Raw genomic sequence first — 14,614 nt, 5'->3', positions numbered from 1 at the left:
AAAGACGAAGGAGGACCGATTCACTCACGGAAGTGTTTTTGTCTTTTTTTTTGGTTTCTTTTTTGACTGAGGAGTTAGCCTCTAGAGATCTGTGTGTGCCTGTTTACATGAAGAAAAAAAAACTATGTTTCTGTACAAACTACACCAACGTCACACGGAACCCTTTAGCTATTTCTATGGTCACCACTAAGCCAACTGTACAGAGACTGTGTGTTGGGAGGGGGGGGGCATAAAAGGAGATGGACAGCTGGAATGAAAGCAGGATATTCAGTGAGAGACAGACAACTAGACAGAGAGAGAGAGAGAGAGAGCAGGTGTTGTACAGGTATAAAATGACAGAAAAAAAAGAAGACAATGGGACAAGCAGAGATGATGTGCAGTACTATAAATTCTGTATCTCCGGTTTTTTGACTTGACTGTCTTTATATAACTTCAATTTTTTTTGTTTCTGTTGTTCTTTCTGTGTGGTTCAAGTGTGCAGACTTTAACGTATTCCAACATACAGTTACAAAGCAGGAACATCCGGAGCCGGGGGTCCAAGCCCTCTTTCGAGTTTAGCCATTTCAGGAAGGGGGTAGAATTTTAAATAAATACTCTACGCAAGAAAAATGAGCTAAAACAATCGTCGAGTTCAGTTTGTCAATAAAACGTCACAAATGAATGTTCTCATTTCTAAACGAGCGACTCACAGATGTTTCACGCTCCTTCCTGAGCTGACTGCGGAGAAAGTGAAATGACCCTTTACCAGGATGTGGTTCCCTTAACGCCATTGGCCTATACATAAACAATCAGACACATTCAGTGGTTTTTATCATGTGTGCAAAGTGTTTACTGTGCTATTTTAAAAAGCTTATAAATGAATATAAATCTATATATATAACTATATATATACAATATACTTTTTTCTGAAAACTGTGTAACCATTGGTTAGTTTCTACACCTCATAATGTCATTCAATCTAATAATACCAAGTGCTACAAAAATCAAGACTTGTATTGACTAAAACAAGGAGGAGTGCTTCAACCTAAAAGAGCAAACCCCTTCACACCAACCAAGGATTAAGTTGATGTTCTTATTTGATTGTTACTTTTCACCGTTTACAAAAGCCGGGCCTTGTTGTGTGTAGCGAAGACACCAATTGAGTTGTTTTGGCCTGTTGTGTATTTTTAATAGCAGAATATGTGTTCATGTACAGGAAGGGGGACTATCACAATCGAGCTAGATATCAAAGGTTTTACAATCATACAAGAGAGGCATACACGCACTCACACACATATATACCCACGTGCACACACTTAAACACATTCACACACACACACACACAGGTCAAGTGGTGATAAATAAACAGTGTCATTGAAGTTCTCTAATGTGTGTTTTGTCACGTTCATCTGGGAATAAGCTCGGCAAACAAATCGCGCTGTAAACTTTCATTCCTTTGTCCTTAGTCAGTGGAAACACGCTGCACAGATGTTCACAGCCAACTGCAGCTTCTCAGAAGCTAAACCGTTCGTCCAATTGGAGTGAAGAACCTGCTTATTACTTAAAATCCTCGCATAGCACCTCTGCTCGCTGCTTTCCCTGTTGTTTTTAGAACGAGTTTTCATGAAAAACCATTCGACTATCCCCGATGAATCCCATTGACTTTCAAGATGTAATCACTATGGTTATGCTCTACTTTCCTCATTCCCTGACCTCAATAACTCATGAGAAAAAAAGAAAAAAAACTTTTTTGGTGCTTGTCAGTCAAGCTTTCTATCTATTTCTTCCAAAAAACCCACTGGTTCTATCTCCCTACTGTACACCCCCCCCCACCCCCCACCCTAAATCCCATCCCTTCACTCCAGTGTGATCCTCACATGTCCTGGCACAAGTTCACAGACGCCAGCAGAAGAAGAAGAAGAAGAAGAAGAAGAAGGAGAAGAAGAGCTCTGGAGTGCGAGGTCATGGGGGAGGCACGACAGTCCCTCACTTGACAACCTAAATACAGAGACGATCTGTTTGTGTCTATCACAAGATCGCCTCCTTTTTACCAGCGAGCGTACATGTGACTGGTGCATGTGACTGATCTGGTGGTTGCCTGCGTGAATGAATGGCCTTTGGGGTTCTGATTAAAATCTCACTCAGAAACAATCCAGTGGATGTTTATGTATGAGGCTGAAAAACGGGGATCAGAAAGAAGACAGTAATATTTTACAACTTAGCAATAACAAGGGTAATAAAGCTTAATAATAATAATAATAATAATAATAATAATAATAATAATAGTGTAATATTGAGGTGTTGCTCTACATCAACCTCTTTTTCATTCACATATTTCTTCATGTTAATATTACCCCCATTACCACTCTCTAGTGAGACTTTTCCACTATTATTGAAAGACATTTACCCTGATATCCTGGTTACTGTTAGCAGATTAGCCATATGTTACAGTTATTACAATATAATAATGTACAATCATCACCTATTAACCTGGAATGTTTCCCCTCCATATTACATTCATGAATTTGTCCAATGATTACTAAATTACAAATGATTAAACCCCGATGTTACGGATATTTCTGCATTCTATTACCACAATATTACAAGATTATTACATATGTAATTACATTAAAGTTTTCCCCAGTATTACGCCATGATAGCAAGATATTACATCCTTTATTACCTTGTTATTATGAGCTGTAATGTGAAAGATTACCTAGTATTGGGTTTTGTTTTTATATATCAATACAATACCTGAGTGTGGTAGCCAAAACTCATTTTTCTCAGTTCCTTTCATTGTGGAATGTAACATAAGTTAAATCTTACAATCCGCAATCATTGTGGTTGAGATAAGTCAGATTTAGAAAAAAAAAAAAAATGTATATGAGGAAATATCTGATCAAGTACTGTCAACTTTCAGTGCTTGACAGTTTTTGATATTACAGACACATTTCAGGAAAAAATCTGATAAAACTCTAATCTTAAAGTTCACTTTTCTTAAAAAAAAAAGAAAAAGAAAAAAAGAAGTACAGTTATCAGGATCAAAAGACTGAATCTCCAAGCTCAACATACTCAAAAACCTTTGAGGTTTGATACCCAGCAGAGCAAAACTCAGCAGCTCCAGTGCTACCAAGCAAGTGAGAACATATAGGCAAACATCTCGCCTGACATTCTATCAGCAGCTGTGAGTTCACCTGATCCGGTTGTCCTTCAAGGCGCCTCCATGGCAGACAGAGAGAATAAGAGTCATTACAACTGAATCATCTTGTCCATCTCTCCTCTCTTCTCCATACAAGGTTGAGTGAGGTGACCTAGCTGTCTGTCTGAGCCTCCGAGCCTGTCCCTCATATTCTTCCCTGGCAGACGCACTTCATTACTCTGGCTAAATAGACTTTCAAGAGACCCCATCAACCATCATTTACACAGCCCGGCCCCTATCACCTTTCTCCACGGCCACCTCATCAGACATACGCACCCTGCCATACTTACAGGCGCTACACGGCGTATACCCATGCAGACACACATGTAGAAACAGGACGCACATTCATCTCCCTCTCCTCGCCTGCCTCTGTTATCCCACACCACCCCATCAGTCAACACGCACACATATGCTCTCTCTCTCTCTCTCTCTCACACACACACACACACACACACACACACACACACACACACACACACACACACACACACACACACACACACACACACACACACACACACACACACACACACACACACACACACACACACACACACAGACAGGCATCCTTGGTCTTTATCCCCCAGCCACCTCATCAGGCCAGAGCAGACAGCTATTACAGTGTGCGCTCCGATGCCTATTTCTCCTCCCATCTCTTTCCTTATCTTGCTGGGCTGCTAGGTCTGCAACAACCTATTGACCTGTGATGTAACCTCTCTGCCCCGGTGACCTGGACCGACTCTGTGTGCATTTAACGGAATGCCTGCTATCTTTCCAGCCGCCAAACTCCATCCAACGGCTGCTCATTTTATTCGTTTCACCTCAGGTAAGGCAAGTTTGACATTGTGTTTGCCACCAGGGCCAAATGACTGTCGGGATGGTGTCACAATGTCAAGATGTTATAACAGTGTGAATTGGTTTCAGTTGGATTTACTGAAATGGTTTCACTCCAAACAGCAAAGAAGACGTCTTTAAACTTTCAGCATTTCGTGATATAACCTTTAAAATAAGGTTGATCATATAAATCCATAATGATGCATCATCAGCCCAAAGATTATTTTTTAATTAAGTCACTTCTGGAAATGACCCCGCTGAATGTGAATGCTTTCAAAGTCCGAACAAAACCTTTTTAATTACACTTCTGATGAAAGAAAACACGGTTAATTAATCTGTGGTTTGGCCCAACAGAAAGTGAAGTGTGTCAAAAGCAGACGCTCTCTACTTTCATTCATATTGTGCACGGTCTTTCTCAGGTCTTATTAAAGATGCTGTCTTTTGAGATGCCATCTTTTACAGTCTGATAACTCCACAACAATGAGGACAGACTACTAGAGAGCCATCCAGCCCAAAATGACCTTAATCTGTGCTTTTCTTATCTACTGTCAGGAATGAATAGGCGTCTGGCACTTTACAATTTCTTAAGATGACAGTCTTCAAAATGACTAGGACACCATTTATTGTATCTTCAAATATTGGTTACAAACCTGTCTGACACTCTTAAGACATAGTGTTTGTATTATGTAGTGCTCAACATTCATTACCTTAATTGCTAACATTGCTCATATTGACAGAGACACAGAGGATTATCACTAAGACCCGACCGATACTGGATTTTTTGGGCCTGATGCCGATAAAAAATTCAGACAAATTTGATATCTTGGCTGATAATCATATATATATTCAGAATATATACATACATTAAACACTTTTTTTGGCAATGATCCCTCAAATGTGTTTGTCAGTTGTCAACAGATGTGACCAAAATATGTAATGGAGGCATGATATTAAACAGTTTTTACAATAAAATGTATTCTATAGAATGACATCAGTGTATTGAAACAGCAAATTTCACTGGCAATTGAATAATTATAACTATAAATAAATAAAACCAAACATATCCACGTATATATTGTAACTGAATTAAGAAAGAGGATCAACCATACATAAAATGCTGCCTATATAAAAAAAATAAAAACAAAATATCTGTGCATATCAAACATGTATGCCAATACCAATATACTGTGATAGGCCGATATCGGCCGATATATTGGTTGGGTTGTAATTACCACCTTAATCTGCATTTCCCCTCGTTTCAAAAAGGGATTTTAGGTCATTGTCCCACTTAATAGTTTGTTGCATTTTCATTTGGTTTGGTTCGCTTTCACGCTGCACTTTGTCAAGTGTACCAAAAGTTCTGAACAATGCCTTATGGTCAAAATGATCACTTGTCTATTGGACAGACTAGAGAGGGGAAGTCCACCCCCCTCAACTACCTTCTTCACCTGAGTGAAACCTGAGATACACAAGTAATGAACCAACACCACATTTATGTGGTCTTGGGGGTGTCTGGTTTTACTATGGTGTTACTATCAAATAAATATTTTACAAGAAGGCGCCCAATATGAGCAGCAGACAAGGCAGGAAGCTGTTGAGCATTTCATTCTTCAAATTAGACAAGTGGGACAACACTGAAGGAGAAGGCGAGCCCTAATGAGAGAGAGAGAGTACATACAGTTCTTGTTACACAGATGAGCAAGGTATTGTCATGCATTTTAAAGCTTTTACACCTCAAATGAACAGCAACAGGGTTCACTTTCAAGCAGACCTGAGTTCACTTGTTTGGTCCGCACCAATGAAGTTCGAATGAGCCTTCAAACCACCCGAAACAAACCAAGCCATCTGAGGAAATGAACCAGGGTTTGTTTAAAGCGGACCAAACAGCTCTAGCGTGAAAGCAACCTTAGTGTTTTTAGTTCATTGTTTTGGTTTTACGGCCTCCAACTGGAGGATATTAAATACACCTAAATGCTGTTGACCAACCTCTCAAATTCAGCCAAAAAGCTCTACAACTCTATGGTATGCTACCTGCTCATGTAGCACCAAATGGCAGACAGCAGACAAGGTTAGCAACTAGCTGGTGAACATAGTGGAGCATCTAGCAGCTTAACAGACAGATATTCCCCTTAAGAGTTGGTGGAGATGAAAAGAGAAATAAAAAGAGATTCAATATTGGACCTACATTCATCAGGGAGCCAGAGACACGACTCCAAATAAATGTTACTGGATGTGTAAATAGGCTTTTTATTTTGCTAACCTAAGTTTATAAAGTGATATGTCAAGTAAGGTGATCTAGATAGTTGGTAGTATGACCCTTATGTGGCCAACAAAATCAAATATTCATCAAATTTGAGAGTTATTCCTGATTTGGCTTTCCAAGGCCAATAGATGTTTTTCAACTTTACAACAAGATACAAGAAGATAATATGCTGCCACAATAAAACGGATGTTTCGTTTTGATGTGAAATGAAATGTCAGTGGACAAGGCATTCCATACTATATGTAAAATGACATCTCTGAATAGAAAGACAGGATATGTCACTCCTCCGGGCTCTGTCATACCAGGGAAAAACACAAAGAATTTTCGGATCACAATTACTCTGCTTTACCCACCAACAATGCACACACACAAAAACGCTCATACCCATAGACACTCACAGGGGCCGGAAACGTTTCGCCCTCAGCCACCATCCTCTCTCATTCTATATTCAGGAAGTAGTGAGTTGGTAACCTGGGGTGACGGAATCAGGCCTCTGACTCACGCCCTGACCTCAAGGCGGGGAACAACCCAGTGGAGGACAGACCTCAGCCTCCGGCGCTAGGCTAACACAACATGGCTGACGGAGACAAACAGAATAACCACAGAGCCAGGATGACTATACTTTAAAAAAGAACAAACATTACTGAGAGCTATAGATGCCTGCATGCAAAGCAAAAAGAAAGAAAGAAAAGAGGGCTGGTTTAATGCTGGTATGCTAGCAGAACAAGACAACAGCCTTCATGGGAAAAAATAAAAGATTGTTAAAACAGAATTTGAAATCAGTAGCATGGAACAGTGAGTTTTGCAACCTGACTACTGAACACATCATTGCATTATAACACAAAACCAATAGAGAGTGGTCTAGTGTAGCCAGTGGAGATTTTTTAACCAAGGTCCACCAGTGGCGGAGGAGACATTTCTACAGTTTATTGCAGTCCAAAGAATAGTTTCCATTTATACATATATTTATAGATCAATCCTTCTCTTTGTCCAAGCTCCTTGTCTCGAGCTGATTGTCTACTTGGGCAGACCAGAGAAATACTTCATAAACCCAAATCAACAAACGAATGCAGTCTGATCTTATAGTCTCAATAGTCTCAAATAGTCTCAAACTGTGGCCTTCACAGGAGGCTCGGTTCGCGGACTCCGGCGTGATGGTTGCCACGGAAACCGAGTGCTCATTGACTCACTTCATACCTGCCCCAATCTTCAAGTAAACTAAAAAGAAAAGTTTTCAGACTGACTTTATCAGTAAATGCCATTTTCTTTAAATTTGTGAAATAACACTTGGCTAACAGTCTGCACTGCAGGAGATATGAGTGAGATTTGTTTCCTCCAAGTTTTGTATATCAATACGTTTCAAGCTGAAATAACACCTGGGGAAAATCCTCTATGTATGCACTCTATGCAGAAACACCTTATTTATCATGTCTAAGACATTACATGAATGCCTCATTCATATTGATGTCTTCTCTTTCAACTTTCCTGTGTCACTGACAGACTCCAAAATAGGATCCTTTCTGGATGATCGAGATAGATTTTGACACTATATCACTTTATCCACTCAGTTTTAGTTGCCTTTTTCATTCCAATTGTCCCAATAATTGATATCAGGCTATCCACAGGGGCACTTAAAATGACATCAATTAGGCTTCAGGAATCAATTTAATTACAAAAACAACCAAGCAGGGAGTTAGTTTTAGTAAAAGTTACCTTGGGGACTTCAGCTGTAGCTATGGTGGTAAGTGCAGGTAAATACAGACCACAGAAAAACAACACCTGCCTCATTCTGAGATGTAAAAAAACCCCCCAGCTAAAAACAGTAACAGTAAAAGCTGAACAGAGAATACCTGACCAGCTGGAACAAAAAACAAAAGGTTCAGTTTGAGGGAAGAGTTGCTGAGTCAAAACCTGGCATTCATTTCAAGGAGATGTGTCAGGCAGAAGGAGAGGGTGTTGGTGAGGGCAGAGAGGTCTGTAGGGTGGTGTAACAACAAAGCCAGTAGCCCCTGGAGACCAACCTTATCTGACGCCCTGTCTCTGCCCCCATATCCGCTCCCCCGCCCACCTCCCCCACCCTTCACCTCCCAACCCTGGATATGCAGGTGCAGAAATGCCAAGTGAAACATGAGGGCTTTTTTTAAAATTTTTTCTCTTCCAGTCATGCCCCCCTCAAAAGGAGAACACCTGGTCCCAAAAGAGGAGAATGAGGAGAGGAGGGCAGGGGAGGGGATGGAAGGGTATGATCCAGTGATGCCACCCCCCTCGTATGTCTACCTCTTTGCCCATCTCTCTTATTTCTTTCCACCTTCCTCAAATTCATGCCCTGCCTCTCCCCTTCCCTCCCTCCTTTCCTCTCCCGTTCCGCTGTCTAGCTCTCAGCTGTCAGACTGAGAAATGGCAGGCGAGACAGGGGTCTTCTGCCTGGGGAGATGGGCAAAAGAGGACGGAGGCCTCCAGACGCACATGTGTTCATGTGCAGACACCACACACACACACACATGTACTGTGTGTACCAGTCCACACCTGCCAACCAGTGAACATATTGTGTAACAGCTCCATATTTTTGACATTAAGCATGACAGATTTTTGTACCTTAACGGGCCAAAAAAGGTATTAAAGTGAAAACAAGATTAGCACTGAGATGAGTGACATTTGTCATTTTCACAGCCAATCATCACTCCTGATTTTTGTGTATGCCTGTGCCCTCTTCCCAGAGTGTACCTCATATTTATGGAAATATTATAAAGAAAAAAAAATCCTACTGAGATATTTCCGGCAATCAGAATTGGATGATGAGGTTGGAACATCACAGGGAAGTTTGCTACCTGAGTTTCCTAATTGGGATGCAATGACAAGCACCTTCTCAGTATGATGGTATTAAAAAAAAAGTTAAAAATAGTTAAAAGTTAAAAATAGGCATTAAAAACAGTTTATGTGAGTAAGATAGTAAGTTATATCAAATGCAGCTTTATTACACATGTAGATGTATTTTGCCATAGGTCATTATTGCTTCCAGTTTAATTTTAACTAAGATATGTCATGTGTGTTGTGTGTAAACTGTGCATGAACTATGCATGACATTCCTTTTTCCCTGATAAGCGATAGATTGGGATTCATTAGATCAAACGCTAATATCCAACGAGTCAGCTCACAGCACCTTCATTATCGGCGTGATATGCTGACAAGATCAAAGAAAACACACGCACCGACTCTGAACTTTGTTCTGCAAGTTTTTTCAGACTGCGTGCGTTGAAAGTTCAGTCACTGTGCATTAGCCAGACGACTTACTTGTTACTCAATCATCAACAGACCTGCGCTATTTGATGATATGGCCCCTTCAAAACTGATGTAACCCAAAGCCCAAAATATATGCCTCACAGCTGATCAAAGTCATTGTGCACACCTAACACAATGTAATGTATCACTGGAGCTGCTTAACAGGGAAAATTACAGTTAAAAAAAGTATAATTCCGAGTTATTATATGTTTACTGTCTGTTAGTCGTTAATTTGACTGTCATGCTGTTTTGTAATTTGTCAATCATGTCTTATTTTGAGCTTCATAAATACAGTGAGGCCTCCTCCATGGCAGCTACATATTTAAAAGATGAAGGAGAACGCACTTAAAGTGTATTTCAAAAAGGCGTAGAGAAGAGAAATTGCTCTTATAAATGCTGTCATACTGCCATGCTGCCTTTTGAAGCTCCTTGTTTTGCCGTTTTCACTTTCTGGAGTCTTATTGTCCCCATGAGGCAACCAGTAGTAAAGTCACTGCACCTGGGTAAGAAATGGCCTGGCACATAATCTTCTCTACAATTAAAACAAAACTGTTTTTACACTTCAGCTTTTGTATAGATTTAATAAACATGATATATTGTGTTAATTGGGGAGATTTGAGTTTGAATGTGGATTATTTTAGTCAAAGCCAGTGCTAGCTGTAGCTTCAAATTTAGGGTACAGATATGAGAGTGGTATCAATCCTCTCATCTAACTCTGAGTGAGAAAGCGAAAGCACATATTTCCCCAAATTTTAAACCATTCTCACTTGAGCAAGGAAGTGATTAGCTTAGCTTAGCATCATGTCTAGGAGCAGGGCAGCACCTCGCTTATTTCTGTCATTTAAATATATAAATATATACTATTACATTTAAATCTGTCTAATGAATATATTTTATCAAGTTTTTTTTATTTTTAAATCCATACAATCCCCCCCCCCCCCCCCCCAATAAACTGTAGTTTTCATGGAGTAATGTGCTATAACAGTTTTTTGGTGAACATCAGGTGGATGCAGTGACTTACTGGGGTTTGTTGTTGTGAGGATTCCAGGCAAACAGTAGAAACCAAAACCAAAAATACAATTTTTGGATGAAACATTAGTGGTTTTTACATTTATATTTCTGCGAGGATAAAACAGAAAATACAGAGTGTGTTAATTAGTGAGCTTTAGAGCAGTTCTTAAGTGTATTTTTTATTCCTAGGCTAGCTGTTTCCACTCTTTATCTAACTCAAAGAAAGCAAATAAGTGAGTGAGCTGCAACTGTTCAGAACCCCACTATGTTATTTCAAGAAATACAGTATGTCACAATCTAATATTTTTCTCATCCAAAAAGCATGTATTGTTATGTCAACAGATTTTTTCAAGTGATTTTTATAAAAATCTTACACACAGTGAAATGAAAGATATCTTTGGCATCAGTTTCTCTCTTACTGGTTGTTGCAGTCATTCCATTCTGTGAATAGCAGTCCCACAATACACCCAGAGAAAGCTCAATAATAATGTGCAATTCCTCATGGGCTCCCAGGCTTTTGGTTCAGGGCTCTTTCTTTCCTTCCCGAGGTGTCATCATCAGGCCTTTGATGGAAAAGCGTTTGCAGAGGGGTAAAATTGGAAGGAGCAAATGAGCATGTATTTTTTTTTTAATTTTTTATTCCTGACGAGTATTGTAGTTAACAAATGCCTTTGGGAGATCAAAGCGGGGTCTTTGTTCAGTGAAACATTTGTTCAAGTCTTGTTTAGTTAGCGATTATGCTGGGGAGGAAATAAATGTATCTTTGACAACTGTCTCTGCGAGGAACGTGGAGTGTTTGTATTCTCAGGCAAGGTACATGGACTGAAGATGTATACATGAAAGCAGAGCGAGTGATACAGTAGCAGTGGTGGGAGAAAATGGAATCTAACACTGTCAGTCACAATGTGAAAAACCCCCTCGTGTGACACTCCTGTGGCACTTTCATCCCTCATAACATGTGGAGACAAGAGGCAACAAGCCACGTCTGCCCTCAGAGAGAAAAGGCAGCGCCGGTCCTCGGTTGGCAGGTGCTGGTGAAGCGATGCTGCATTTGTGAGCCGAAAACGACACAGAGGAAACAAACAGCGTATGACAGTTCCAAAAAAAATAAAAAATACACATTTGTTACCTGTAGAAAAGGTTCACAACCCCGATTGTTCTGCTCATCTGTTGCATGCCCTTGCATCACTGTGTATAATCTGTAATGCATCTGCAAAGTAAAAGTTGAAGGGGAGGCACCCTGCCGCTGAGAGGAGTGGTGTGCAGGTTAAGTAGTTCAGATACTCTTTCTACCTCATATACACATGTATGCACAAAAGACCTACCACCATGACCTGTGTGAAGGAAAAGTGAAAAAATAAGCATACAAGCTCTTTTATTTGGATAGCAGCACAAACGTAAAGTAAGTGGAGTACGTGATGACTAAATCCCATCTCGAAGGTCTCAAATTGAGTATTTATCCAGCAAGACACTGTGTGTGTTTCCACATGTGTGTCTGCGTATGTGTGCATAGTGCTGCTTGGTTTACTTCACAGAGTGCATTGTACAGTATTTCATCTACAGTTCAGAACCCGTAATTTCATACTGAAGGTTACAGCCATCTACTACTTTATTATTTTGCCCGCGCCTTCACTCTTTCTCTGCCATACACACACATACTTGCTCACACACGCACACACAAACACCGAAATACACAATACGCGAGTTTCATATTCACTGCTATTTGGTGTGACTTGCAGTAATGGTAAACGCTGTGATAAATGCAGACTTTGTCCTACTTATTAACACTGACTAGCATCAGATGTGATGGAGTGAGTGGAAGCAGCTTGACATTAAAGGTAATGCTTTCAAACAAGGCTCCCCAGACCCCAGTCAAATGGAGTCATTATATCCAAAGACTCCCCCATTACAGTAACTATACATCTCCCGCTGTGCCCTCTCACTGTATTGCCACTTAAAATATATAGTAACCAGGAACAGGGTGAGAAGGCTACTTTCTTGGCAGTGTCTGGATTTCGAAGAAGCTCTTTGAAGGGAGGTTGTTTTATCACAATCATGGACAGGTACAAAAATAAGGGCCAGAAAAGAGGAATTGATTATCTTGGTATTCCTGTTAAAGGGAGAGAAAATGGGCTTGAGGCACTGTTTTTTTTAGTGACTTTGTCTTTTTTTCTGTCAGCACAGTATCTGTTTTGTCACTGACTTAAAAAGAAACCAGCAACCTTTTTCCTCTTGTATTTAATTTAACTCTGCTTTGGAGGTCTGGATGAGTGAATAACAGGTAAAGGAGAAGAAAAAAACAAGTTCTGTCAAATATGTCCTTACCTGGGTGGCAGAATTGGAGCTGCACGGTTCAGCCTTTTAAGCATAATCAAGCATTCTGGGTTTTATCGACAAAACACGAGAGCATAAACAACAAACAACCCCACAGGAGAACCGAGAGCGAAAATGTTTCAGCCAACCAGAGGCGGGTCTCCAAGGTTACATGTTGCATTTAATCCCCTGAACCCCCCACAGGCCTGATGCTGGAAGAATTTTGTTGATGTCTTGGGTTGTCTGCACACTGTGTTTGTGTGCGTGTGTGTGCATGTGCATCTTCTTTCCCCCCCGAGCCACAGTTAAACCCCACTGACATCAGCAGCCATGTCTTATTTCCCTATTACAAAGGTCCCACTGTAACGCAGTGTGTCAGAGCAGGGACTACTGTCTCACACACACACACACACACACACACACAAACACACACACTCACAATCATTAGCACACATGCCGTGTCTCTCTCATACACAAGCACACACTCACACACACCAGAGGGAGAGAGCAAGAGAGCAGAAAAAAGGCACAAAAACAAATTAAACCAAGTGCAAGATAGGCCTTTCATTATAATTACCATATTCAATAAAACACAGATTAGATAAAGGAAGAGAAGCTCTGGGAAAGAGGAAAGACTTTGTACGTGTGTGTGGGTGTGTGTGTGTGTTTGTGTGTCTATATTTCTCCATGAACTTGAAAGATGAGTAGAGGATTGTGCATAATTTACACTGTAGTTTTCAAAGAGGCCGCTATTCCGCAGATGGCACAAATTACGGCGGCAGTGCTCCTTCACTCCGTTTTACTCGAGCATCTTAAGTCTGTCTAAAGTACTGAACCTGAAGTAATTATAGCATCCAATCAATTTTAAACTAATTTGAGGTTTGGCAGTTAGCTGTCGGTACATTATTTGCAAGTCAGTTCATTTATTTTATTTTTTTCAAGTGAGTCTAGTATTTACGCCCCTGCAGTCAATGATGACTTCAACAGCAATTTTACAGCTGAATGTAGCACTTTTACACCATATTCAGTTTTGAAATTTGATTAAATTATGAATTACATCTACCAAATGACTCTAAAAGTGTCACCAGCTCTTGTTAAATTAGCTTTTTTATAACCAAGCTGATATCTGATTAAACTGTACACTGTATGTGTGTTTACAGTCATATGTGATGAGGATGCTGGCCTCAACCATAGTGACAGTGGAGTCCAGTCGCATCTATTATTTAGTGTAAAAATATATCTTTTTTTTTAATGCTATTATGCTTGCAAAGGTACTGTAAGAACATAATATGCTGTGTTGTGCTGAGCTGAAATTAATGTTTGGAATTCAGCAGTCTTCCCTTTTTGTTGATGGACAATGTCTCCTCCCAGCTACCGAAAGCTGAGAAAAGGAAACAAAAGTGTGCATGGAGGTGTGGCGGATCTGGCAGTAGCTCAGAAAACAAACAAATACAACAATCCAGCCTTTTTTTTTTTTTTAACACACTGAGAAATGCCCAACAAAATTTCCCCAAAACCCAAGGGGATGTCTTCAAATAGCTGTTCAAGCAACAGTGTAAAACCCAGAGAGAAAAGCAGCAAATCCTCACATTTTGAGGAGGTGAAACAAGCAAATGTTTTACAGTGATGCTGGATACATGTCCTATTGTTCATGATTCAGTGTAGATTTAGACTGTGGTTGCTGATGGTCCATGTAACGGTTATCATTTCAGTTTTCCATATACAAAATCAATAAA

The sequence above is a fragment of the Scomber scombrus genome, chromosome 2, assembly GCF_963691925.1.
Source record: "Scomber scombrus chromosome 2, fScoSco1.1, whole genome shotgun sequence".
Classification (NCBI taxonomy): domain Eukaryota; kingdom Metazoa; phylum Chordata; class Actinopteri; order Scombriformes; family Scombridae; genus Scomber; species Scomber scombrus.
This window is presented reverse-complemented; position numbering follows the sequence as displayed.